Below are 27,914 nucleotides of genomic sequence, written 5' to 3' on the forward strand. Positions count from 1 at the left end.
GGTGAAGGGATTAAGCAGTACAGATTGGCAATTACAAAACAGTCACAGAGATGTAAAGTACAGCATAAGGAATATAGTTAATACTATTGTAATAACTATGTATGGTGTCAGATGGGTACTAGACTTATCTGGGGGATCCCTCTGTAAGTTATATAAATGTCTAACCACTATACTATACACCTGAAACTAATATTACAATGAATGTCAACTATAATTGAAAAATAAAATAAAAAATTTTAAGGAAAACTAAATAGTGTCCATTGGATTTGGAAACTAAGAGACCTTGGCAAGAAAAGTTTCAGATTAGCAAAATCTAATCTGAACAGACGCAAGGGGACAGACGCAAGGCTGCAGTGGATGGAGTAGTAAGGGAGAGGTGAGTGTGGCAGTGGGGAGGCAGACAGCTCTTTCTTTGTCATCTGTCCTATTGTTTGTCATTTGCTTGATTCCTTGGATTGCTATTTTAACTGCCTTGGTATGCTACTTCTCATCTCCCACGGGACTGTGATCTCCTCAGGGCCCAGCCCGGCTCTGAACCCTGGGCCCACTCCGTGAGGAGAACACTGCAGGGGCAAGTCTGCGTTTAACAAGAGTTCAGTATGCTGAGGAGGATCTTGGACGGGAGGGGCAGCTATCCGAAGATGAGTGATCATTCCTGGTGGGGCTCAGAGCACACTAGGTAGGTGGAGGCTCAGAGCATGCAGTCCTGTTTGGGAGCTAAGAGAGGCTCTGGGTCAGACAGGCTCCTGTCTCTGGCCCTTTCTGTCTAACTCCGAGCAACAATTCTAAGTCTCCATTTCCTTATCGGTAAAAATGGTGCATTAGTTTGCTAGGGCTACCATAACGAAATACCACAGACTGGGTGGCTAAACAACAGAAACTTCTTTTCTCACCATTCTAGAGGCTAAAAGCCCAAGGTCAGCAGCGTTAGTTTCTTCTGTGGCCTCTCTCCTGTGTTTGAAGATGCCACCCTCTTGCTGCATCCTCACAAAGTCATCCCTCTGTGTTGCCTGGGTTCTAATCACCTTATAAGGGCACCAAAAATATTAGAGTAGGGTCCACCCTAATGACTCCATTTTAACTTAATTTCCTCTTTAAAGGCCCTATCTCTAAATATAGTCACCTTCAGAGGTACTGGGATAAGGGCTTCAATAAGGGAATTTGGGTGGGGGGGCACACAATTCAACTCATAACAAAGAGGATAATATTAAAACCTATTGCATGTCATTTTGGGAAGAAGAATTGAGAAAATACACAGGACATATTTAGTGCAGTACCTGAGACCTCATAACTACTAAATAACCTAGATAGAAGAAAACCTGCAGACATATAAAGAATGTGCTTGCCTAGCTCTAAGAGGAAATAGAGAGGAAGACCCAAGCTGCACTCTTGGAGTCATTTCTTCTGGATCACAGTCCCTGATCAACCCCCTTTGCCTTTGGGTTCCTCTTTGCTCTGGTCCTGTCTAATGACTTCCATTACAGCACTCCTTTCCCCCTGATGGGGGTCAGTATCAGAGATCACCTCTGTCTTGTCGATATCATCAGGATAAGAGCAGGACAAACTGCTCAAAGGTATTTATTGAATGCATGCATGACTGTCAATGTTTTTTCTGAAATAGCTCTCCGTGACTCATTCCTTCCCACATTTTTACAGCAAAGGTGTGCATAAAATGAATGAAGATTTAAGAAGACTAAAAACATTGCTTTGAGGTCTGGGCAATTTCAATCTTCTTTTATGCAACGAAGTTGCTGTTTAAGTTTCTTCCTCTGAGTAAAGGAAAACCTGATAACTTTGCAGGGCACGCAATCCACAGTTATGCTTTCTCAGTATTTAGCTAGCCTTCTCTTTCTTTCTCTCCACTGCCCTGAAGCAAATGCTAAATTTTAATTTTGTGATTTTGTATCTATTAGCTATAGCGCTTACACAGTTATGAACATATAGACTCGCCACCCCACCCCCACACCCCCAAGAAAAGAGAAACATTAAGACGCAAAACAAGCTTTATGTAAATTTGCCTTCTCAACTTTATGCACCTGAGTTAAATGAGGCTCATAAGAATGGTTGCAATTTGGTTAATGTTTTCCTTCTGACACAGTATTTTAATTTGGAATTGTATTTCTGAAAAGGTGGTACAATTTAGGAGGTTGACAATTTAGGAGGCTGTTTACAATGATGCTGTCTATATTAAAGGTAGTAGGAGGGCTTCTTCTGGGGGTATTAACTAGGCCAAAAGTTCATCAAGTTCAGGGAGCAACAAATGTCCTTGACACTGGAAAGGTCTGTGTGGAAATCTGAGAAGTATGTAGAACCCCAGTTGTTTGTTTTAATGCTATTAATGAGCGACAGAATGTTAATTATTCAGATTAACTAAGTGGCTGAGTCATGCAGTAACCCTTCTCACAAAAGAAGTGCCCATTTTGAGTTGCTAAATGAGGCCCTAAAGGCAACCAACCATACCGTTCCTGAAAGATAAGAGAGTACCAATAAGGCTGTTAACGTAGCAAAGTGAATTAAGTTTCGTGATACATAAATATATATATGTCAATTTTCATATCTGGTGCCTACTCGAATAAGCACCTAAAAAACCCTGCAATAAATTTGAGGTTTTCGAGATATTTAATCAGATCAATTTATTCGTTAAGGAAAATTGTCATGCAGGGTGTCATGGGGGGGTCTCAGCTCCCACTCCCCACACAAGAACACAGGATATGGTGAGGCCAAAAAGGAACACCCACGGAGCCATAGATAGGTGAGTCACACCACTGTAGTCTGGCGGCTGGGTTGGAGACACAGGAAGCAAGAGCCACACTATTTGCATCCTGCTGTCCACTTCTCTGCAATCTGCAACCCGCACTCTGCTGTGCTAACTGCAGTCCGCCCTTGCCAGCCACCATCTGCTTGCTAGCCCCCATTTTCTACTAGCGTAGCCATGGCAGTTATATTAGTGGCCAATGGCTCACTGGTTACAGCTGATGGCCAACCAGCCAAAGCTGATGGCCATCCAATCACAGTTGATGGCCGTTTACTACCTGAGCCAGCACCTTTCCATATGAGGCCGAGAGCCTGGAAACTGCACTCCTGGATCTGTCCCCACAAAAATGCATTCACAATTTTTATTTGAAATAAAAATTCTAAAATTTAAGAATTGAACAATTTTCCTGCAAGTTGGGGTTTTGGATTATCAGGAGAAGGGCAGAATGGTGGAGGCAGGTTTTGAGGTAGGACTGGCTCTAAGACATGGAAATTTCATGGGTCTATCCCACTTTCTTGAGAAGGAGGTCTTAACAAGGATGTCTCAGGCTTTCTTGAGGAGAATCTAATTTCCAAACTACTCATTTGTTTATTTTACAGGCTTACCCCCTTCTCAGTTTCAGCAGTTACCCAAATGAAAACTCTTTAGCCCAAATTCCTTCTACAGGTGTTGGTGGATCGTCTTGAAGTGGTGTCTGTTCTTCTCAGTTGAGACAATGTTTCAGTTTCTCCTGTTCCCAGCACAGTAGGATATGTAACAGGACAACCAATGTAGGGTTACTGATGCCTACTGCCTGGCAAACACACACACACACACACACACACACACACACACGCACGCACGCACAGGAGAAATTGTGAAAGTGTAGCTATGTTAAGAAGACCAAATCAGTAAGTGTTGCCAATTCTCCCAGTACACTGACAAGCAATACCGAGAAACAAATGGCTTTTGCTTAAGACGATCTAGGCTAAGGATATGATTAAGAAACCCTTTCTCCCTCCATATCTTTAACACCCTATTGAGAAAGCAAATACGTTCATTTTATCCAAAGCAAGTAAGAAGAAAAAGAAATCACGGAGCTGGGGACGCTAGTTTGGATGAGCGTAAGATGGTGGGTAGGCTGTGGGATGGTGTCTTCATGACGGTGAGCCTAGGGGAGTGACAGCCTGCGGTTGCTGCGTGTCGTCGACCGCCTCACTGACCTCCTGATACGACGACTGGGCATGGCCCCGAGCAGCTTCAGCTTTCCTCTGAAAGGAAGAAAAAGAAGACCAGGAGAGATGTGCACACGCCTGCCCTGGGGCCACTGGAGGAGAAAAGCAAACAAATTTGGCCTACAATTCTCAATACTGTTCCGTACCATGTTAAGCCATTTGGATTCTATTTAGAATTAACTGGGGTTCACAGTTAACTTTACTTTGAGTAAAGGAATGATATACTAAGGTTTTAGAAAGACCATTCTAGGAACCAGCAGAGCAAAATGGGTGACGTAGGGCGTCTGGGAGTGTGTGTGGGGGGTGTTGATGTCACACTGGTTAGGGACTCAGAGGAGGGTGCCTGCTGTTACTCCAAGGGGATGCCCTCTCCAGCAGCACAGACATCACCTAGGAGCTTGTCAGAAATGCACATCCATAGGTCCTGCCCTGAACAGGTTATCCAGAGCTCTGCGGACAGGTCCAGGAAACTTTCCCCATGCTTTCCAGTAGATTCTTAGGCACATTCAAGTTTGAGGGCGCTGCTGTAGGAGACACCCTGGGGAACGGCTGCATTTTCCTCGGTCACCTGCCTGTGTGCATGGATCCATCCCTGTGCTCCTGTTCTGGAGACTCACACTCTGCAGGGTTAACTTCCATCCTGATGCAATGAGGGAATGCTTTTCAGCCACCAGGGTTCCACTTGGAAAATCACAACTTCCCAAGAATAAATCAGACCACCTGGGAATAGTTTAGTCTCTTTACTTGAGAGGAGTGTTTCATCAGCTTCGATTCATCAGAGGATCTGGCCTGCATAGTAATAATAATCATCTTGATGACAACCAGCATTTGTTTAAGGGGGGATGGATGATGGCAGGGTATGCAGGTCTTAAGTGTTGAGCAGTAATAAATCCTCTCTCTTTGTCTTTGTGGGCTAGGATAATACCAATCATTCTCTTGCTTCCTTCCTCTCAGGGCTCTGCCTAGGCAGAAAAAAAGCAGGCAGCCGCCTAGTGGGGGTGATTCAGGGATACCACAAAGACCTCCAGGAAGGCCTGGATTCCTTCCTGTCTGCCAGTGTTCCCCTTGTATGGAGCACTCTGAAGCTCTATTACTTTTTTTTATTATTTGTAACTTACCGCGTTTCCCCGAAAATAAGACCTAGCCAGACCATGAGCTCTAATGTGTCTTTTGGAGCAAAAATTAAGACCCAGTATTACATTATATTATACCCAGTCGGGTCTTATATTTATTATATTATATAAGACCTGGTTTTATATTATATTAAAATAAGACCGGGTCTTATATTAATTTTTGCTCCAAAAGATGCATTAGAGCTGATGGTCCGGCTAGGTCTTATTTTTGGGGAAACACGGTAGTTACTTAAAAAAATTAACTTCCTCTGAATGGGTTGTAATTGAAGAAAACTGTTAGGTGAATTTGAGGAGGACCCCCAACTATGTCTATCTTTATCGTAAAATATACATGTACTACAATACCAACATTATATACATCATACAAATGTAAAATTGCAATGAAAACATAAACATATGTGAATTATACCTTTTCCCCAATCCCCAGGGGATTGGGTAGTAAATCCTGGTTCATAGATCCCTGCTCTAAAACTGAAGGTCTTAATCTGAGAACATCCGTAGGCGGGCTCCAAATGGTTACTTAACTCCCTGAAATGTAGGCAAAATTGATAAGCATTTTTCTGGAGAGAAGGTGTACCTGAGGCTTTTGTAGAGGGTTTTTGAAACTGAAAAGGTAGTACATAATCAGAGGTAAGAGATAAAAGGATGTACAAGTAAGATTGTGCTTGGGGTAAGGGAGAAAGATGTGAACGAAAGAAGTGAAGTTATTCAATGAGCAGCTAACAAAAATTAGAAACATTCTCTGATACTCTGGCTTATCTTCTCTAACTGGATTTTCATGAGTCTTGCTGAAAGTAGGCATTGCTATCTGTCTTTTATAAACAGGTAAACTGCGACTCAGGGAAATTAAATGTTTTCCTTGGGTTTACTCAGCAGGGGTGGGATGGATCTGGGATTCAAGGAAGGAAAGCGATGGGCATTTGGATTTAAAAGTTTTCAAACAGAGAGACTAGGGACATCAAAGTGACACCTCCCTTCTTCTGGTCTCCCGGAGAGATGGAGCACTGCCTTTTTCTAAGGTTAACCTCTCAGGTTATGCCATTGATTCTGCCCCTTCCTGCTTCTTCTGGGACCACATCTATCAAGTGTTCCCTGTCTCTTTCACGCCTCGTCTCTCCTGGTGCCAGCGACCATCAGCAAGGGGGTCAGCAGAGAGTGTGCGACGTGTAATTAAAACAAAAGCAAACCCTCTCCAAGTCATTCTCCTGCCTGTTTCATTCTCTCGTCTCTGACTGAGAACTATTCTCTATCCTCTGGATGTATTCTCTACCCTCCTGCCTATGCACCTATTTAGCAGTCCTTATTGTAAAAAACATTTCTTTGAAACTGGCGTGACTTCCCTCAAGCTCCCTTTCCCGCCCCCATCGTACTTCTAAAGCACAACCCTGTTCCTCTATTCTGGTGCAGAAATACGTATACAGTACGTCCTCGCAGCATGTCACTGACAGATTCTGCAATGCTAAGCGAAACGACTTACGATGAAACCAGTTTTACCACAGGCTAATTGCTGTAAACAAGAAGAGTTAAGTTTCTGCAGCATCTCCTCCATGTTGTAACATAATGAAATGGTGTTGCATGAGACAACGTTCTTTGAGGACCTGCTGTAATAAGATAATTTGTTGTCTACCTATCTTTGTCATTCAGTAGACCGGGAGGGTCTGGTGTAATATGTGATTTTGTCTCCCTGGGCCTGACAGAATGCTGGGAACAAAGCACGATACCATGTGTGGTGAAGCAATCACTGGATTCTATTATCTAAAATCACAAATCAAACTCCATACTTTATGGGGTGAACAGCTATCCTGGGCTTCCGGGACTAAGGGGTTCCTCAGGATACAGCGCGAAAGCATGAAAACTGGGCCAAAGTGGTTGCCCTGTGCCTTAATCTGGCATGCCAGACCCAGTGGGATCTGGCCCCAAGAAGCTTTTCCAACTCAACTGGCGTCACTTCCACACAGACATCCCACGTCTCACAAAACATGTCCTTGAAGTCCCCTGAAGGTGGAGCATTGCTGAACCTGTGATGACAATGCAGGGCCGCAGGTTGAGGATCCTAAGGAGATTGGGTGCTACTTTGGGAGCGTGTTGTTTCCGTTTGCAGCTGGAGATTATGTAAGCGGAGCTGACCCAGATCATAAAAAGCGGGTATACTTGCATGGGTTGGGGTGTGGAATGGTTCAGAAGCAAGAAAGGAGTCTGGTATAGAGCAGTCGTGTTCAAAGTACCGGCCATAGGTCAGCAGCAGCAGCCTCCCCTGAAGGTTGTTAGAAGGGCAAATTCACCGTCTGAATCAGACATTCTGGGTATGTGTCCAGAATCTGTATTTTAACAAGCCGTCTAGCGGACTGTGATGCCCACACAAGTTTCAGGGCCACTGTCTGACAAAATGAACACCTCAGTAGGAATCAGAAAACCTGGACTGTCGTGCCGATTGCCAGATGATCAGCGAGACGGTGGGGCCTCTGATTCTCTGTTACCTGAGGGGACTGGAAGGAATCATCTCTGAAGGGTCGTCCTCTCTATGGAAACTTTTACCGGAAGTACCCAAGGGCCCGTTAGTGGAACATTCTTAAATGTGAAGACCAGAATATAATTCCATAGTGCCATACCAGGTCAGGGCTGAGATACATTCTGATTATGGCATCAGGGACCTCTGAGAGAAGAAAAGAGGCCGTCCTCACCAATGTTTGGGGGAATGAAAGTACCTTTCCCCAAATATCGCGAACTTCTTGTTAGCCTATATGCAACTATATTCCCGTTTACCCGAGCCTATATCCAAACCTTAATTGAATTAACAGTTTGTCTACCCACTGCAAGCCTATTTCTGCGCTAGGCGCTATGCGAGAGGAATGCTAAGAACTCACTGACATACACCAATCTGATCATCCCCAGTAAGCTTTTTGGGGAAAATATTGGTAGCCTTGCCAATAGCTGAAAGTTGGTGAGGGTGATAGATCTCTCAGACTGGGACAAGCTTGACATCAAGCTTGGATTGAATGACAGCAAAGCTCAGATCACCCATACAAACATTTGTTAGCCAGGCGACACAAAAGGAGTCATATAACCTGTTCTCTAAGCTTGACACAATCCTAGCCGTAGGTCCCTTGCAGTGCTCCAACAGCTCCTTGCATGGATGGCTTACTAGAGGCCAAGAGGCAGTAATTTAGCAGCAGGATTCAGCTAACATTCCAGCCAGATCCAGCCGCCGAGAAGCCTGTGAGTCAGCAGCTGGAGCCAGGACAATTTCCGAATCAAGCCTCAGGCACCGCTCCTAATTGCATAGGCTATGGGGCTGGCTGGATTCTTACACCCTGCTCATGCATGAGTGGGAAAGCCTGCACAGTATTTCGGTCAATACACACATCTTGATCACCACTCATTTCGCCAATGAAAAATCATTCCTCACATCCATTACCCTAAGAAAGAAAGTCTCTGGAGTTGATCAGCCATAGAGAGAGCTGAAGGGTTGCTACAGCCTCATGAGAAGGGAAGTTTCCATTAACGTCTTTGAAATTTTAATCACCCCTGGAATGAGTGGACTCAGGACACTGAGCCCCCACCTCCCTTCAGCTAGATGAAAACTACCTAACAAATACTGTCTATAGGGGGGAGTGTTTTAAAGGAAATCATAGGTAGCATGTCGGGGAAGTACAAAGGAATGTGGTATTACAAATTTGGTACTATATGAAAATACTGTAGTTTTAGGTCAGAAATTTCTGGGTAAGGTTGGTAATTTCATATGATTCAACCTAAACACATAGTCCTCGAGTGTCTCTGAATATAGTACACAATTTCTATCTTTTTGCTCCATCTTTGCTGGTCTCCTCGAGAGCCCTTCCTGTTCCTCCCCACAGACACTGACCTTTGTGCTCTCCCTGAGGTGGTTTTTGTCCCAGTCCTTTTCCTGCAAACGGCTGGTAGTCTCTGCTGATCCTACCTTAGCTATCACCTTATTCAGGGGACTCGGACTCCCCAGGTATACTTATGTCTTCCTAGGACTTCTTAAACATCCTTTGCTGACTGCCTTCTGAGCACTGTATTATGAATCCTATTACTCCTTTGTCCTGGCCCCTAATTTGTGAGCTCCCTGACAGATGGGGCTGGACCTTCCTAATTGTCCGGACACAGCAGAAAAGCAGCAAACAGTACCTTGTTCTCCACCACATGTATTCTTGAGAAGTTTTCTTGGGAGGGCAAACGAGCTAGACCCACGAAAGAATAATGTCCCCAGCAGACAATACAAGGCATGTTGTCATTAGGTGCGAAAGGTTGAGATAGGGTCTGTAAGTGCCATAAGCCCTTATGGATAGAAGAATGAGGCTGAGGCTGATAGAAAGCCAATTCAAGACATTTTGGAGATGGAGATACGAGCTGTTGTCCTCAGTTTACCGTTATAAGAGACTATGGATGGGAACACAGGCTACTCAGATTCACCCTGATGACTCTGATGGGCCAGTCTCTGAGGGGCGGTGGGGGCTTCGATTAGCCTCAGAGAAAACTCTGGGCATCACCAGATCCATGGAACAAACGGAGGAATGGGGAAGGAATAACAATAGCAGTTACACCAATTAAAATAGAAATGATATCATCTGGGATCACTCAACCAATTAGCATACAATTTAGTGTAATAAGAAATCAGAGAGAGGGAGAAAGAGAAAATGAGAACAAGAACACATGTGCCTACCAAGAATACGAGAGGAAGCAAAAGACCGAAACTGCTGGATTTCAACATTGAGTAGATCTCTCTCATTTGCTTGCAAGAATTGCTCCCAAGAAGGAAGATAACTGTGAACCTGCTATTTTGGAGTCCAGCATATTATCTGTTGTGGATATTGACATCTTACTTAAGCCTGTGCCAGTCTGATTTTAGGAAGACTGTACATTATTTACATGAAAACAAATATGAGCATTAGGAGGCATTTTTCCCCTGCGTGCAATTCCTACTAAAGAATTTACATTCTTCTAATTTGCTGCTTTACTGCATCACTTAGTATCCGCCTGAGATGAGCACAATGTCCTCCGTTAGGAAGGTGCTGAAGAAATTTACCCTTTTTGCACTGAATCAGTTGCTCTGCTCCTTGAAGCCACCAAACTCTTACTTACTTGAAATTCCCCTTTCTAAGCATCTGTTTTGTTTTGCAGGTATCAGCTGACCTCCAAATCACAAGGCAGGCTTGGGGAGATGTTTGATTTTAACATTTAATTCTGAGTGTACTGTTGTAGTAATTCTACTCTCATTGAAAATGGCCTTTTGAATAACAAATGCAGAGGGCATGTGTTTTATTTACGTTGCAATTGATGAATTCTTCTTAAAAATGGGGATTCGGAATGTATTTTTGCAACCCACAAACATGAATACCATATGGTGAGCTGCTTCCTGCAGAGTTAGGATAAACATCATGAATAGCATTAATGTAAACCACATGTATTAGTGGTACCCACCCTACCCACTCAATAGATTCACAGACTGAAACGGAACCAGAAAAATGTCTTAGGAAACTGAACGTTGAACTTCTGTGGTGTCAGGAGACTTTGGTGTGTTTTCCTCTAGGAAAAGGAAGACAAATTTAGCATCTTGTTTTAAACACACAGGAATACCAACGCCCATGCTCTTGCGTATAGCGTTTTGATGTTTAGGACTAATGCTCCAAGAGGCCACCTTTGAAGGCAGCTTTTGATGTGATCGTGTACTTCTGTCACTCACAAATTCTATTAAAATGGAAAGAAATACAAAAAAAACCATTGAAGGTTTTTGAGACATTGCATGGCCATGCGTTTGCAGCCGTGCCTGAGAGAGGAACTCACTGGTTCAGGAAGAATTTTTGTGCTTATGGAGGACAAGTTGCAGAGGTGACACTGATCTTCATCAGGACAGGCTGGCAAAGGGTGATGGAGAGCCAGCTGGAGTCACATTAACGGAGATGGATCTATGTAGCTGTGTTTTATTTCCCAATAGCAGCAGGAAGCAAACCTCTGCTGTGTTGCTTTTGCTTTACATTTTATTGATATGAGGTGGCTTGGCCGGATTATGATAATTATAATCTCTGGGAACTGCAACCATTACTGCAACCTAGATTTTTTTAACAATTTGAAATCTTTTCCAAAGGGTTTGTAATTTCACTGCGTCTGTCTCCTGCTGCTGAAATCCCCCACAGATATAGGGGGATGAGATCTTCACTATCTACCCTCCCTGCCTTCTAATGTCTGAGACTCTACTACATGCCAGATGCTATGCTAGCTGCTTTCCATTGTTCCCGGGAGCAAACGTCAGCACTGCTCCTTTTGTGAATTTTACCACCTCTATTTAGCTGCCCCTGTGGACCACAAGGAGGAGGGGTCTCCCTTCCTTTTTCTGTTTTTACCATCTGATCCCATTTTTCTTTCTCCATGCGAAGACTTTCCAATATCTTGGTGACATTCGAATCTACATCAGTGAGATTTGACCACGAGTTACGAATTGCTGATGCTGAGTTAAGAGTATATTGGGGTTCATTGTACTGCTTTTCTACCTTTATACAAGGTTGAGATTTTTTATAACTAAAAGTCAAAACAATCCATGTTGGCGACCCTTCCAAAATTCTGGTCTTACCATTCTGGAATATGGTCTTCACCTCCATTTCAACTTCCATGGACAAGGCCACACTCCGTGGACAAGGCTGGATTTCAACATCACTCCGACTTTTTCTCTCCCAATATCGCCTATCATGAAATTGTCTTATCTGGACTCAGTTTCCACCTTACCCGCTATTATCCTAACCCTCCCCCCGCCTCCCCCACTGTATTCCTTACTGACCAACATCCAGATCTCAAATCCCTCTACCTCTCTCAGTTCTCAAAATCCATTTGCTTTCATTTTGGCTTCAGTTAAGTTCCTGCCTGGCCTAGGTCCCTTAGATTGGACAATGAAATGATTCTTATACTAACACCCCTAGTTCCCTAGTCACCTGTGCTTCTAATATTCATCCAGGGAAGCCCCACCACACATTTTTACTCCTGCTTACTTGCAACTTGCATAGCAAATATATATCCTAGGCCACATTACCTGGGTATAGTCCATGTGTCAGAAAATAAGAAATATTATTCCTTTAGGAAATATCTTATGAGCTTCCATCATTCCTTAATTTTAAATCCCAGCTATCTAGAGCAGCACTGTCTGTTAGAACTTTCTATGATGATTGAAATGTTTTGTGAATCTCTACTGTTCAAAATGGTAGCCACAAGCCACAGACACTATTGGGCAACTGAAATACGACTAGTAAGACTGAGAAAATAAAATTCAATTTTATTAAATTGCAATTGATTTATATTTCCAGAGCCACACATAGCTAGTGGCAACTATGCTGGACAGCACAGCTCTGGAACTTGGGGCGTTGTCTTAATTTCAGCATCACTGCTGCACCCTGAAGAATCTTCCAACCAAGGTGGTATGTTTCCTTCTCACCTTGCAGTCAGCTCTTCTGTACTGTGGGTATTTTCTCTCTTTGTGAGGCCTTTGTTTTTATCTCTGGGGTCGACTGATTTGATGCTGGGTACAAAAACTGAAAACTGGGTCGTTTGCCCCCTGCCTAACCCTCTCCTGTGAGGCCATCTTTCATGCTTTGTTTTAGCACTAAATGCCTGGAATTCATCATCTCTTTTCTGAACCCCAGCAATGGCCTTTGGCTAGTTTCTTTGCTGCCATTTTTGTTCCCCTAGAGTCCATTCATCACCCAGTAGATAAAATGAATGCTTTAAAATGAAATTCAGACTCCCTCCTCTCCTCTTTTTCCATTTCAGGGATATTACAAATGCTTTAGCCTAAAATGTTGCTCTTCTGCTTTTTGCACAGCTAGCTTCTCATCCTTTAAATCTCAGGTTAAATGACACATTCTCAGAGAGATCTGCTCTAAAGAACATCTTCAATTTACTGTCTGTCTTAGGTCCTGTTTTGTGTCCCTTGTAGCATTTATTGCAGTTTGTTTCTCTTTTCTTGTTTAATTGTCCTCTCCTATAGAATACACATTCCATGAAAGCAGGGATCCCAGCAGTTTTTGCTCCTTCCCACTGGATCTCTAGTACTTACTGTGTTTCCCCCAAAATAAGACCTAGCCGGACCACCAGCTCTAATGCGTCTTTTGGAGCAAAAATTAATATAAGACCCAGTCTTATGCTACATTATATAAGACTGGGTCTTATATTAAAATACAACTCTGGGTATTATATTATATTATATTATAAAGACCGGGTCTTATATTAAAATAAGACCGGGTCTTATATTAATTTTTGCTCCAAAACACACATTAGAGCTGATGTTCTGGCCAGGTCTTATTTTTGGGGAAACATGGTAGCATGTGATAGAGAGTCAACAAAGAATTGTCAGATGAATTATTGAATCATTTCCATTTTCTTCCTAAGAGAACATGATAGACTAGCCTCTTCCTTCTCAAAATCTGGTCTATGGACCAGCAGCATGGAACCACTTGGAAGTGTATTAGAAATGCAGAATTTCAGGCCCCATCCCAGACCTCTTGTATCAGAGTATGAATTGGAGTGACACAGCTGTAGCAGGTGAGCCAGCGAGGTGCTTCCTGTCACGGCCCTCCATGTTCCATCATAGGCTCCCGACCCATCGGTGGCCCCAGCAGTGGTTCTCTCTCTACCTGAGGGGAATAAGAATTTTTCTCCAACAACAAAAATGTACAAAGTCTACTGACCATTCCCTGGGAGTGGGGCTTGCATGTTGTCTGTCCTTTTGAGTTTTCCAGCTACACAAGCTCATCTGAGTATGCACTGTAGGGAGCTACTGGTGAGAGAATTGCAGGTTGAAGCCCTGACTTAGTGCTCACTGGCTGTATGAGGTTGGGCATATTCCATAACCTCTCTGGGTCTGTTGAACACCTGCTTTTAAAACACAGCCAGGTGGCATGTCCAGACAATGGAATATTATTGAACACTAAAAAGAAATGAGCTATCAACTCATTAAAAGACATGGAGAAACCTTACCTGCATATTACTTAGTAAAAGAAGCCAATCTGAAAAGTCTACATAATGTAAGATTCCAACTATGTGACATTCTCAAGAAGCAAAACTGTGAAGACAGTGAATAGATCAGTGGTTACTAGTTGAGGGGAGGGAAGGATGAAGAGGTAGAGCAGAGAAAAATTTTAGGACAGTTAAAATACCCTGTATAATACTGTGATAGAAATATGTCATTTGTCCAAACCCGTAGACTATACACTGAGTGAATCTTAATGTAAACTAAGGACTTTGGGTGATTATGATGTGTCAATATAGGTTCATCAATTGTAACAAATGTCCCACTCTGGTGGGGATGTTGATAATGGGGGAGGCTGTGTGTGTAGGGGGGAGCCGGGGGGGACAGGGAATATATGGGGAATTTCTGTATCTTCCCCTGAAGTTTTCTGTGAACCTAAAACTGCTCTACAAAATTGTCTTAATATTAATAATTAAAAACAAAAAACAGAGGCTGCATTTATAGAGGGCTTACGATGAGCCTTAACTATACTAAGTGCCTTAACTTGAATTCATACTTAATTTAATACTCACAACACCCTACTAGATCCCTTTTCGTGATCATTATATTGTAGACGGAGACTTGGGGCTTAGAGATGTGGGGTACTTTGCACAAGGTCACATGGTTGGTGAATGGCTAAGTTGGAATTCAAGCCCAGGGCTGCCTGCCCCCAGCCTCTGATCCCCTAGTGCTATGCAGCTCTTAGATGACTGTGCTTCGGGGTCTTATGACCGCCTATCAAAATAAGAGGTTTGAGAAATGATTAAGCCCTGTGTAAATGCTAGTTAACATAATTTGGAGCGGAGACAAATGGCAGGGTCCCTCAGCACCATCTTGTACATATGGTCCTAGACCGGCAGTGGCTCAGCTGACTACCTTGTATCTGCTCGTGTCCACAGCCTCTCCTCCGGGAGGTGGGGCATGACGACGGCAGGGATGTCTGCCCTCTCCTGGGGCTAGGGAGATGGTCTAGTGGGAAACCAAAGGAGAATTGCTGTCCTCCTTGCTGCACACAAGCCCAAGACTTGGGCCTGTGCAGAGTTCTGGCTGCTCTGTCGATCAGCGTCAGCAACCAGAAGTGCTCAGGACCCTACAACCAAGATCTCAAAGTGCTCACTGTGTATCTTATTCTGTGCACTCCCATCACCTCTGCAAGCAGCACAGAACGAAAAAAATGCACTCCCTTTTCACACCTGGGGAAACACAAGTTGAAAGAGGTGAAATCATTTGCCTAAGGTCACGGACTTCATTACTGTTATGAGCAAGGCCGGGAACTTAAACATCGCTTTACTCTAAATTCAGAGTTTTATCTAGCAGAGTCTTCTGCCTAAAAAGCTGGTGTTTCAGTTCTTTTATGCTGAGCTCTATTTCAGCATTTCTTCTGATGTATGGCCCAAATTCTGCTTCAGTGGGTCTTGCTCAAAACTCATTTCTTTGGGGAACCATCCTCTCATCTCATATGACCACAGGCTCTCCTTAGACTGGAGCTCCCGGACATAGTCTTTGAAAAATGATATCATAATCCTAAAAAGAAATGAAGGAAATTGAAACCAATCTTTGTGATGCACTATTTTTATTTGGTTGCTTGTGCTATTTAGATAAAGAGGGTACTGGATAGGGACTATATCTTTTCCACATTTTATACCGTGCTTAATAAGTTCTCAGAATATAATAAATGTTTCACAGGCCAATGAAAAATTCCAAAGCACATAACCTACAGGAGAGGTTGTGAAATTATTCATGACTGACACTGAGGAGAGGATCAGAGTTTTTACCCTGCAGGGAGAAGACATTGTGACACCCAGAGAAGACAGAGTTATTTTTGGGAAAACCAGATGTATAGAATATTTCAATAAAACCTATTTCCACCATGAGTATTAATAAGGCATACACAAATGTACCTAAAAACAGTGTGCTAATTTATGCCACTCTATGATAAAACTCACAGTTGGTGCTAGTTTTTTTATCATATAATGCACTAATTTTAATACAGCTCTTAAAAGAGGACATTTAAAATAGTATATTGTTGATGTAATAACACATGTATAGAAGAGCAAATACATGTATAGAAGAGCATATCTATATTAAATATTATATATGTAAATTTTTATTATTTAATGATGGAATCACTTCAGATGCCTGAACAAATGAATGGGCCTTGTAGAATTATTAGAAAATAAAAAGTGCAAAGATATTGGACAAATAAAATTTGAAATTGAACCATCCATACTGTATGATAGTTACGTGGGGTGTCAGAGAAAAGATTACCTGGAACAAGAGGTAGGAGAAAAGATTATCTGGAATAGGAGAGAGGAGAAAGTACTTTAGTAATAAACATGGAAGTTGACAGCAAGTGTTTTTGAATATTTGTTTCCTTAATTTGTCTGTTGTAATGTCCTACTATCAATTTTCATTGCAAATCAAACCATTTACTGATGTGTGTAGGTCTGACGAAGAGACTTAGTGCTTTTGCATACTGCAACAGCCCAAGCATAACTATAGAAGAAGGTGAATACAAAGAAACTTGGGGGTTAGTGAAGGAGGGGGTGCATGGAACCACCGGGAAGCAGAGGCTGTGAGGGGCTCAAGTCCAGACCAGTGGTCAAGGCTGGTGTGAGCTGTCTGGGAGCAGAGTGACCTGGATCAGGTTGGTCCTCAAATTAAAATGAGCCAGGGGGATGTGATCTCACAGTCTTGTGAGAAAGACTGTTAAATTAATAAATGTAAAGTGCTAGGTGCTCTGGTGGTGATGATGATGATGAGGAGGACATTTTTAAAGCAATTACCAGGTGTCAAGTATATATCTTATATACATTTACATGTATCAAAACATTTTATCTTTGTGTGAACACTCTGATATACAGGAGGAAGTACAGGATGCTATGAAATTACATAAGAGGGTGTCTACCCAGTATAGGATTGCTTTTGGTCTCCAAGAGAAGGGGAATGTCTTCAACGAGAGTAGAGGTGAGATGGAAGCATGAGAGGGGAGTAGGGTGGAGAGGAGAGCAGTCAAGTAGCTCATCAGATACAGCTGATTCCCTCTCCTCCAGACTTTAGTCCTACTCATCAGGGTTCTGTATGAAGCAACCCGTGGCAAAAGAGTCATCCAACATATAATCACAAAAACTGAGTTCCTCCTCCTCCACCTGCTTTTACTACTTGTTCACCAATTTCTCTCATCCCCTCTCCATTCACATAGAAGATGAAATTTCTCTTCTCCCCAACGACAGCCATGGAATTTGCTTAGTCCAGTGACATGTGAGCAGAAGTGTATTGGGTGGAGGCACATAAATGTTGGTGTGTTATTCTCGGTACTCCTTTTTGTCCTGTTGAACCAGGAGATCATGTGTTCCAGATGGTACAGCTGTAGGCAGATGGAGCCTCTCTCAGCCTGGATCCGTGAATTGCTTCAGAGTGTCCTCACTCAGTGTCAGAGAGACTCCCGAGGGTCACCTTGACCTACAGCAAATTTTGAGTGAGAAATAAATTTCTATTCTGTTAAGTCACTAAAATTTTGGGGAGTGGTATTTATAACTGCAATTTAACCTTGTCTGTTTGTTTGCCTTTATTTCAGTTGAAAACATTTTTGATTTTTAGATTTGCATTTTGTTTTTGTATCTTTTGAATCACTTTTACCATAAAGTATTGTGTACGGGCTCTTAATGGCATCCACATTTCTGCTGGAATAAAATGCTCTTTGAAAATAGCATCCTGTTATTTACAAATCTTGTGGTGAATTTCAGATGAGAGTTTGAGTTAAAAATATAAACAATACTTCTCTTAAAATCCTATATGAGTAGTATTCTGCAAGACGTTCTCAATAGTATATTCAATATTCAATGTTTTGATGTTTTCTTTCTTTTTACTGGCATAATAAATTATACAGTTTTCTTATAGTCACTAATTAAAGTGAACTCAATTTTCAGGCAAGGTGACATTCCTATATTTATTTGGAATAAACTCCTTAAAAATTATAGGTGTGAGTTAAATCCCTATGTTCTTCTGCAACTATTTTTCTTTTTAAAGGGAATGTTTCCACTACATTGCTAGACCTCACAGTTTGCATTAATTAAAATATGCATTAATATACTTCACTGAAGCTGGAATTAGACACTTTTGCATGGTGTGAGAAGGTTGTACCCAAACTTGCAAATTTTGACCAGCTTATTGCTTAGAATCTGCTGTCAGTTTTGTTTCCCAAAGTAATTCACAAGCAAGTGAAAACAGATTAAGGATCCTGGTGCATCTACACCATCAGTAGGCTGGATGTCTAAGATGAGAGGCTGACTTGAAACAAGGGCCAAAATTTCCAATGAGATTCTGTTTATTATGGAATTTACAAAGGATAAAGGGAGTGTTTTTTTTTTTCTGGGATGTTTTTAAGAGGGTAAGAGATTAAAAGATTTATTTCCTGTAGAAGAGCTCCCCTCTTGTCAAACACAGAAAAGATGGGCCTCTCAACAAGTTTGTCTCCCTCCCTCTTCCCCCGTCCCTACCCCTTTCTCCCTCTCTCCCTCTCTCCCTCCTTCCTCCTTCCCTTCCCTTCCTTTCTCTCTCTCTCTCTCTCCCCCCCCCTCTCTTTCTCTTTTCTTTCTTTTTTTTTGAGCACGAGTCACATGATTAAGCACAATGCTATGCTTTCAGGGCACAGTGGAAGTAAATGTTGAGATGACCAAAACAGTGAAGAAATTGGTTATATGGCATAGTCATGATGACTAAAGAATGGGTTGTCCTGCTTCTGTTTATAATTTCCTCTTCCAGGTTCTGTCATTTTCTGCACTTAGTACTTCTTGTTTCTCTCCAACCCTTTCCCTGCCCCTTTTCCCTTTCTTCTCCCTCCTGATGCAGCTCTGCCCAACTTCCACTATCATACTCTTCCTACCTCTTAACTTCTTTGGGGTAGGATAGGGTGAGCTATTTTTAACTTCCCTTGTCAGAAAGAAGTATACTTTCTGATCAGTATTTTCCAGCCCCTTGTCTTAGTGGCTTGTTGGGGGCTTGTTTTAATAGTTGAAACAACCATTATCACGCAGGTTGCATCATCCCACTGCTTCACCAAGTTGGGCTTTCTTTTTTTTTTTAATATCAAAGATATATATATATATATATATAAATGGGAATGATAAGACTTATCTTAGCAAAACAATTTAGCACCAGACTGTTTATGTAGTGCATATTTTACTGCTGTATACAGAGGTGTAAATTAAAAAAGATAATTATAGATTAAAAATTATGACTTGTAGATAATATGTACAAAATAAAGTTGAGTAAGGAGTGATTCACTTAAGAGCAGAATTATGCCATTACCAGAAAAGTTAAATTCTAAACGTCAAGACTCAGCTTTTCCTTGTGGGGTTCATCCTGAGGGCACTTGTTTGTCTTTCAGTCAATTTCTCTTTTCTATTCAGTGCCCTTGGAGATATCGTTGTCTTCAGGTAGTTTGCTAGCAGAGCCACTGGCCCTCTAAGCAGGAAGTCAAAGTCAAGCATAGAAATTGGATTGTCAAAGATGGAACTTGTGGGTGGTCTCCCAAATTCCCCTCCCCTGTTCTTTCCAGTACCTCATGTGGGCTATAATATCTACTTGGTTTGGAATACAATCAAAAACTTTAGGCTTCTCTACGGGTGTAAGCATGCATACACATACATGGAGAGCAATCTTTTATACAAAAGTGCACATTTTCCTTTACTTCAAGGTATACACATTTTTATCTTTCTTATTCTTTTATACACACACACACACACACACACACACACACTATTCTGTTACCAGAACTCTCTGCACAGAGGCACGATTGAATTAGGCAGGGTAGGACAGAAGGTCCCAGGTGATCATGAACACTACTTTCAAAACATGGGCAAAATCCACTTATCATTAAACAGGGTTGAAAGCAATGACTCAGCTGTTGGGTTAACTCCCCAAATGAGAATATTGTATGTTTTCATTTTGTTTCCACCTTTGCAGATTAATTGTTTCATTAATGAACTGTCTACATCAGCTGAATATGTACCAGGACAACAGAGCCAAGAATTCTCTCAAACAACTTATATTTGGATTTTGAATGTACTATAAAAGTGGACTACATCCAAGATAGTGGAGTAGATAAACACTGTGCCTACGTCCTTCTGTGAGCACATTAAAATTACAACCAAATTATAGAACCATCAACCTGGAGAACCATTGGAAGTCTAGATGAACAGAAGTCCTTAACTGAAAATATAAAGAAGCCACGATGAGACTAGTAGGAGGGACGGAGATGCGGAACAGGCCCCAAACCTCCCTGTGGCAGTTAAGAATCAGGAGGGATATCTCAGCCAAGGAGGTTCCCCCTGGAAGAGTGAGGGACACCAGGTTCCTATACCAAACTCCCCAGCCTGGAGTACTGGTGCCAGAAAAAGGAGCTCCCACAACATTTGACTGTGAAAAACAGTGGGGATTCTGACCATCTGGGTGGGATGGAAGGCGGCGGGAAATCCAAACATCCTCTTAAACAGCCCGCGAACAGATTCACTCACTTGGAGGCACTCACCTTGGGCTCCAGCGGAGGGACAGTGACTCGGGAGGCCTCAGAGACATACGGGGAGGCAGACTGAGGTGTGTGGCTTCAATGGGAGGACTGGAGGACAGTCAGCATTTTCCCTGTGTGAGGTATTGCTCCCGTGCAGCTGGCAGGCGGGCGCCATCTTTCCTGTGTTGAGCCCGCCCCCACAGGCCAAATCCAAATCTGATTGGCCTGGTGAGCTCTGCTGTGTTGCCCTGCTGACTCAGCTGGGACCTCGCCTCACTGAACTCCTGCACCACTGGAGGCACTTTCCCAATGAGCAGCCAGCCCCTCCTGCATTGCACTCTTTCTTGGAAAACTATCAGAGTCCACCGGCCCCAGGCAGGCAGCGACTGGCCTCAGTGTGCTCTGAGACTTTTTCCGAATTGCTCCAGGCTTAGCAGTGGCACCAAACCAGAGTCTACATTACCCTGGTGACTACGACTCTTCCCACTCTAGTGACTCACTGAGACCTCGCCTCACCCTACTTGTGTACCACTTAAGGCTTTATCAGTGGCTGAACCTTAAGGGAGCTGGCAGGTGGCAGTAGGCCTCTGGGTGTCCTGGCTTTTTGCAGAGTTAACCCAAGCCTGGTACCAGTGGCAGCTGTCTTCGGTTCACATGATGGCCTCTCCCACATGCTTCCAGGTTTCGTACAGGCAGCAAACAACCATGGATCACTTTGTAACTCCTACCAGGTAGCCCCCAGCCAGTCACAGGGAGTCGGTGACCTGGGCCTGCACCAGAGCCCCTCCCCAAAGACCCCAGAACCATCCAGATTGTCACATGTATCCATAGTTCATTCTTTTCTATTGCTGGGTAGTATTCCATGGCATGGATGTACCACAGTTTGTTTAACAATCACCTACTGAGGAACATTTTACTTCTTTCCAGTACTGGGTTATTATGAATAAAGCTGGTGTAAACATCATGTACAGGTATTTGTATATTCATAAGTTTTCGTTTCTCTGCAATAAATGTCCAGAAGTATACATGTTGGATTGTATTATAGTTACACATTTAATTTTTTAGAAAATGCTAAACTGTTTTCTAGAGTGGCTGTACCATTTTCTATTCCCACCAGCAACATATGAGTAATCCACACCCTTGCTAGCATTTAGTGATGTCACTATTTTTTATTTTAGCTATTCTGAGTGGTGTGTGGTGCTATCATTGTGGTTTTAATTTGCATTTCTTTAATGGTTAATAATATTGAGGATTTTTTTAATGATATTAGTTGCCATCTGTATGTCTATTTGTGTCTTTTGCCCATTGTCTAATTGGATTGTTTGTGTTTTTACTGTTGAGTTTTGAGAGTTCTTTATCCTAATATATTAGTCCATTGTCAGATTTGTGCTTTATAAATACTTTCTTCCAAACTATAGTTTGTCTTATCATTCCCTTAACAGGGTCTTTGGCAAAGCAGAAATTTTCAGTTTTGCTGAAGTCCAAATTATGTGTCAAATCTTTGAACTGTTTATCTCTTCCTAGTTCCTGAAGTTTTTCTCCTATTTTTTTTTCTAAAACATTTAGTTTTCTTTTATACTTAAAACCATGATCCATTTTGGGATTTGGGGTTAATTTTTGCAGAATCTGTACTACTTAGGTTGTGGTTCTCCGCATCCCGTCCCTCCCACGCCCCCAATCTATGGATGTCCAATTGCTCTAGCAATATTTGTTGAAAGGATGGTTTTTCCTCTATTGGATTGCTGTTGCCTTTTGTCAAAAACTAGTTGGGGATATTTTTGTGAGTCTGTTTCTAGTTTCTTTATTCTGTTCCACTGATCTATTTGTCTATTCCTCTGCCAATACCACACAGTTTTCATTACCGTAGCTACATAATACATCTTGAAATTGGATAGACTGATTCTTCCCACTTTATTTTTATTTTCAAAGTAGTTTTAGCTATTACATTTCTTTTGCCTTTCAATATAAACTTTAGAATAATCTTGTCTATATCTATAAATAACTTGCTGGGATTTTGATGGGAATTGCATTAAACTGGTATGTTTATTTCAAGGAATTGACATCATTACTATGCTGAATTTTCTGATCCATGAACACAATATGTTTTGCCATTTATTTAGATCTTTGATATCTTTCATCAGTGTTTTGTGGTTTTCAGGCCTGTGTATATTTTATTTGATTTACACTTAGTATTTTGTCTTTTTTGAGTGAATGCAACTTTATTGTATTTTTTCATTGTCCATATGCTCATTGATGCTACATAGAAACAATTTAGTTTTGTATGCTTATTTTGTGTCCTGTGACCTTGCAAAATACACTTATTAGTACCAAAATATTTTTGTAGATTTTTGGAATTTTATATACAGATAATCATGTCATGGAGAAATAAGGACAGTCTTATTTCTTCTGATCTGTATGCCTTTCCTCCCCCCTTTCTTGCCTTATTACACTAGTAGTTACAACTTTCAGCACCATTTGAGTAAAAATAGTGAGAGCTGATATTTTTACTTTGTTTTCAATTGTAGGAGAAAAGCATTCAGTTTTTCCCCATTAAGTATAATGTTAACAGTAAGATATTTTTTTGTAGCTGCTCTTTCTTTAAAGTGAAGTTCTACTATTTTTGTTTTTCTGAGAATTTTTATTATTAATGAATGTTGAATTTTGTCAAATCCTGTTTTACTCTCAGTTGATGATTCTGTGTAGGATTACTGGTTGTTCTTTAGCCTCCACTACTGAAAAGGATTTCATTCTTTAGGACAATGATATACTATACGGCTGCTGCTACCTATCTGCCCTGAGGTCCATGGTTCTGTAATAACCTCTGGTCATCAGGTCTGTGAAGGTCATTCTACATCTGTCTTATGATACTTGCCATTCAATTCTACCAGTGTTCTTTCAACTCCTTTTTTTTCTTAAATCTCTCTTGGATGTATAGGAAAATCTAGAGGTTCTCCTATACTACTATGGGGCCAGGACTCTTGAGTGTTAATTGGAATAGCATAGTAAGGGTGGAGAAACCAAAATTATATAGAGAAGTCTCAATTTCAGGCCTACTCCTAATATATGTGGGATATGAAGGCCTCGATACTGTAAGTCCAACTACATAAAGGTATAAAGCAACTAGGAAACTCTTAGAAATATGTTCAATCTTCTCACCTTAATAAAATATAACAACAATAAAAATATGCATAAAAGTATGGTTTGTATATGACTGAAAGTCAGCAAAATATCCAAGATGGCTGAATTTAATTACTCTGTATATCTGTGCATTTTATTGATGGGTCAATGATGTTTAAATAAGTAACAAAATAAAGGTATACATAATTTATAAATTACTCTATATTTCATAAAACTTGTTTTTTGTAAGTTCATCAGCAAATCACTAGCTATTATCAAGGTTTTCACGTAATTTATTTGTGCTGATAGCAAGGATAAATTATACAACCTTTCTAGATGCATTGTGCTTCCTATGTAAGTTTTTATTAATTTTTACATGGATAAATTTCCTATGCTGAGACAATATTAAATGGAGTTATCAATAAAAGTTTAGGGGCGTGGATGTATATATATATATATATATATATATATATATATATATATATATATATATATATAAACAACTTTTTTTTTTTGGTGGAACCCTGATATGATGAAAAATAATAATTTATAACATGCATATCATTACAATGTTTAAATGTGATATATAAAATTTGTTTATTTCCTAATTGGGTTGTTTTGCCCCTTGAAGTTTTGGTATATATATGTTCTCAAGAGGCAAAACTTTAAGAGTCGGGTGTTAATGCTTCTTTAAGTTTAAAAAGTGTATATATATGCAATCTCAAAGGATTGGCTTTGAGATTGTGGGTTGTTAGGAAAGTCTGAAATCTTCCTAGAGCAAGCTGTCAAAAAGGGCAGGCTGGAACTCTCAGGCACTAGTTTAAGATGTGGTCCACAGGTAGAATTTCTTCTTTTTCTTTCTTCTCCTACTCCTCCTCCTTGTGGCACTTCAACTAATCGAGTCAAGCCCACTCATATCTAGAATAATCTTTCTTAAAGTGATTATAGACTTTAATCCCATCTACAAAAGAGCTTCACAACAAGTGCATTAGTGTTTGCATAACTGGGGTCTTCTTGTTTTCCATAAATAATTGCATGATCCAATTCTTCTGATAAATCTCCTCTTATATATCCATATCTATATATCTATATCTTTATCTATATCGATATTTATATCTATGTGTCTTCTTCGTTCTGTTTCTCTGGTGAACTCTGACTAATACAGTGCTTTTTAGAAAGTATGTACATTACATTTATTCTGTAAAGGTTCTATGGAGATTCAAAGGGCACATTGCATCAAAAATAAACTTTGGAAGTGAATTCTATCACTCCAATTTTCCATTTCTCTGTTAATTTCTGAGCTCCACAAGGGAGACAGACAGTGAGTTTTATTTACCTTTGTACTCTAAAGCCCAATACAGTCTTGCTGATAGAGGATGGATTTAAATTTTGTAAAACATAAATGACAACAATAGTTAACATTTACTAAATGCCTAAAATATTCTAGGCAATGTTCTAGAAACTTCACACACAGCTGACTCAGTGTCTTGCTTTGCTTGGGACTGAGGAGTTTCTGGGATGTGACACTTTCAGTGGTACAACTGTAGAGATCCCAGGCAAATTGGGATAGTTGCTCACCCTGTCGCATATATTTTTCTCCACGCAATCTGTACAGTAATTTTCATCCCTTAAACACAAACTATACAATAGGCTGGGAATATAGAGCCCCAAATGTACTTCTTTACTTGGGAATATAGTTACTATTTGTCAATTGAGGTTCCTCAGGCTGTTACATACATACATTATTTCATTTAATTCTGGCAACAACCTTTTGGGGTAATTACTATTTTCATTTATAGATGAGGAAATTGAGGCTCAGAAGAGTGAAATGATCTACTTCAAGTCACAGGTAAGTGGCAAGGCAATGAACCATACAATTTCAGAGACTTGACTCCTTCTGAGGCTGTACAAAGCTGCTTCTCAAATAATAGAAATCTGATATAAAAAGGGTGTGTCTAATATGGATATGCCAGTGATTCTCCAACCAGAATCCCACCTCCTGGCTTCTCTAGGTTAAGAGAAGGTACTGCTCTCTGGGCCCTAACTCGACAGGAGCACCTGTTAGGTTGTCCCAAGGATGCTCTTGCGTTTTGCTCTGGAGACAGGACTGGGCAGACCCAGTGTTCTGTAGCAAGCTTGTATCTTGGGGTAGGAGGTAGAGACCTCAGCTTCCAGTCAACCAGATGGCTCCAATTTCATGAATGTTCGGGGGGATGTGAAATACCCCAACACTCTCTACTCCTACAAATTCCTCTTGAAGATCTACCTCTAATTAAATTACAGTCTTTGGTCTCAGAAATGCTCGAAGGTTATAGCCACTGGATTCATTTGCCTCTCTCTTAGCAAGTCCTCTGAGGATATGACTCTCACATATAGAAAATGTGCTGTGCCCACCATGAAAATGAACCACTCATATCTCTGCTGCAGGGAACGTATTTGACTGATGGCCCCAGCTGCTGTGTTCTGAAGCTATCACAGTTTGTGCCAAAGCCACATTTTCCACAGACTGCCCCCAGCCAGTGACTGTATGTGTCAGAGGTACTAAAACAGGCCTGTTCCTACCAGGTGGAGAACTTTTCTGAAGAGTGATTTTGGCTCCAGAATTTTCCACTAATCCTCTACAAACCTTAGAGTTTTGCTGTAGGCTGAGAGTCTTCTTTCCCAACCCGTTTTCTTTCCTCTCTCTTTCATTGGGGTCAGACCTGAATTGCATACTTCAGGTTTTCTCTGTATCCACCGGTGCCTTCCCCTTTTCCCTGGTGGGCATTGTCCTCTGTACCTGTCTTGGTGTTTTCTTCTCAGAGAATCTAAACTAACACATGTTGGTACTTCATAACCACTGTCTTCAGTTCGGAGGACTTAGCCAAAATTCTAACTTGAGACAATAGAAAAAATTGCATTAACATCCTGCTACATATGCCAGGGATTCTAATTTTAGAATGTTTCATTTAAAGGCCAGATATCTGAAACCAAAATATTTGAGGAGGGGCAAGAAATAGACTTGAATCAACAGACTATTTAAAGAAAACTTATTTTAGTCTAGGTTCTTGGGATAATGCCCCAGGTTTCTAGCTCTGTTTACTTATATAAATGGAAACTCAAACTATAAAGGAAACAAGATAGTACTAGAAGAGGATTAATTAGGTACCGTGAGGCCAGTTATGTGACTCCTGAATTTTTCTCTTATTAATGATGGTCTTGAATACAACCCTTCATCTCTTTGCATTATGCTTCTTTCATCTGAAAAATGTAAAATTATTTCATTATATCTAAAAGAAAGGTATTATTATTCCCATTTGCAGATGATGAAACTAAGGCTGAGAGAGAAGAATTTAACTTGCTCAAGTTAATTTGGCTAAGAAACAACAGAATCAAGATTTGAATAGAAGGGCTGGTGGCTACAATCTTTGCTCTTTTCATCTACTTAAAACTGCATCCACAATCTTTAAGGTGTTTCCAATTATTAATTTTATGGATTTATACACTTGAAATGAAAAGATAAGTTTGTCAAAATCCATATTTTAACTATGTGAAATTTTTCTGTTTGTGAAGGGAACTATGGTACCTTATTGGACAATTTTATTTTTCACTGACTCCTTTACTGAGCCTCATCAAATGTATTTGCTTTGCAGAGCTGCAGTGGATTAATCCTGAATAAGTAATTTAGAAATGTTTTTATTCATTTCTATGGAAACCATCTATTTGGATTTTCATATATCAAGATCATAGAGATTTGTCCCAGTCCAATTGTAATCTTAGTTACAGCAGTGTCGGCTTACATATTAAGGGCATAGTTTTGCTCTGATGGCCCTTCAGAAATCTGTAACTGGTGTGGAACACTGACACAGAATGTGTCTTATGAGGTCCTAGGACTTAGGCTTCTGCAGATTAGTGGCATCTTTTCTGATGGAACAAGCCCTTTGGAACTGATTAACACTATCTGCCTCTTCTATGAACTACTCCCTTCTCATACAATCCATTTGGTCTGCCTCTGCTGGCATTTTTGAGTCAGATCTGCATCTGAGTCTAATTAATATGCACAGTAATATAGACCAGACATATTCCTTGACTTTTTATCCCCAGACAGGGCTTCTTTGTGTGTGTTCATTGTGGGATGCACAATACTTTATGTATTTCCTTTCTCAGAATATGACATCCTGACTCCAACATT

The sequence above is a fragment of the Rhinolophus ferrumequinum genome, chromosome 19 (assembly GCF_004115265.2).
Source record: "Rhinolophus ferrumequinum isolate MPI-CBG mRhiFer1 chromosome 19, mRhiFer1_v1.p, whole genome shotgun sequence".
NCBI lineage: Eukaryota > Metazoa > Chordata > Mammalia > Chiroptera > Rhinolophidae > Rhinolophus > Rhinolophus ferrumequinum.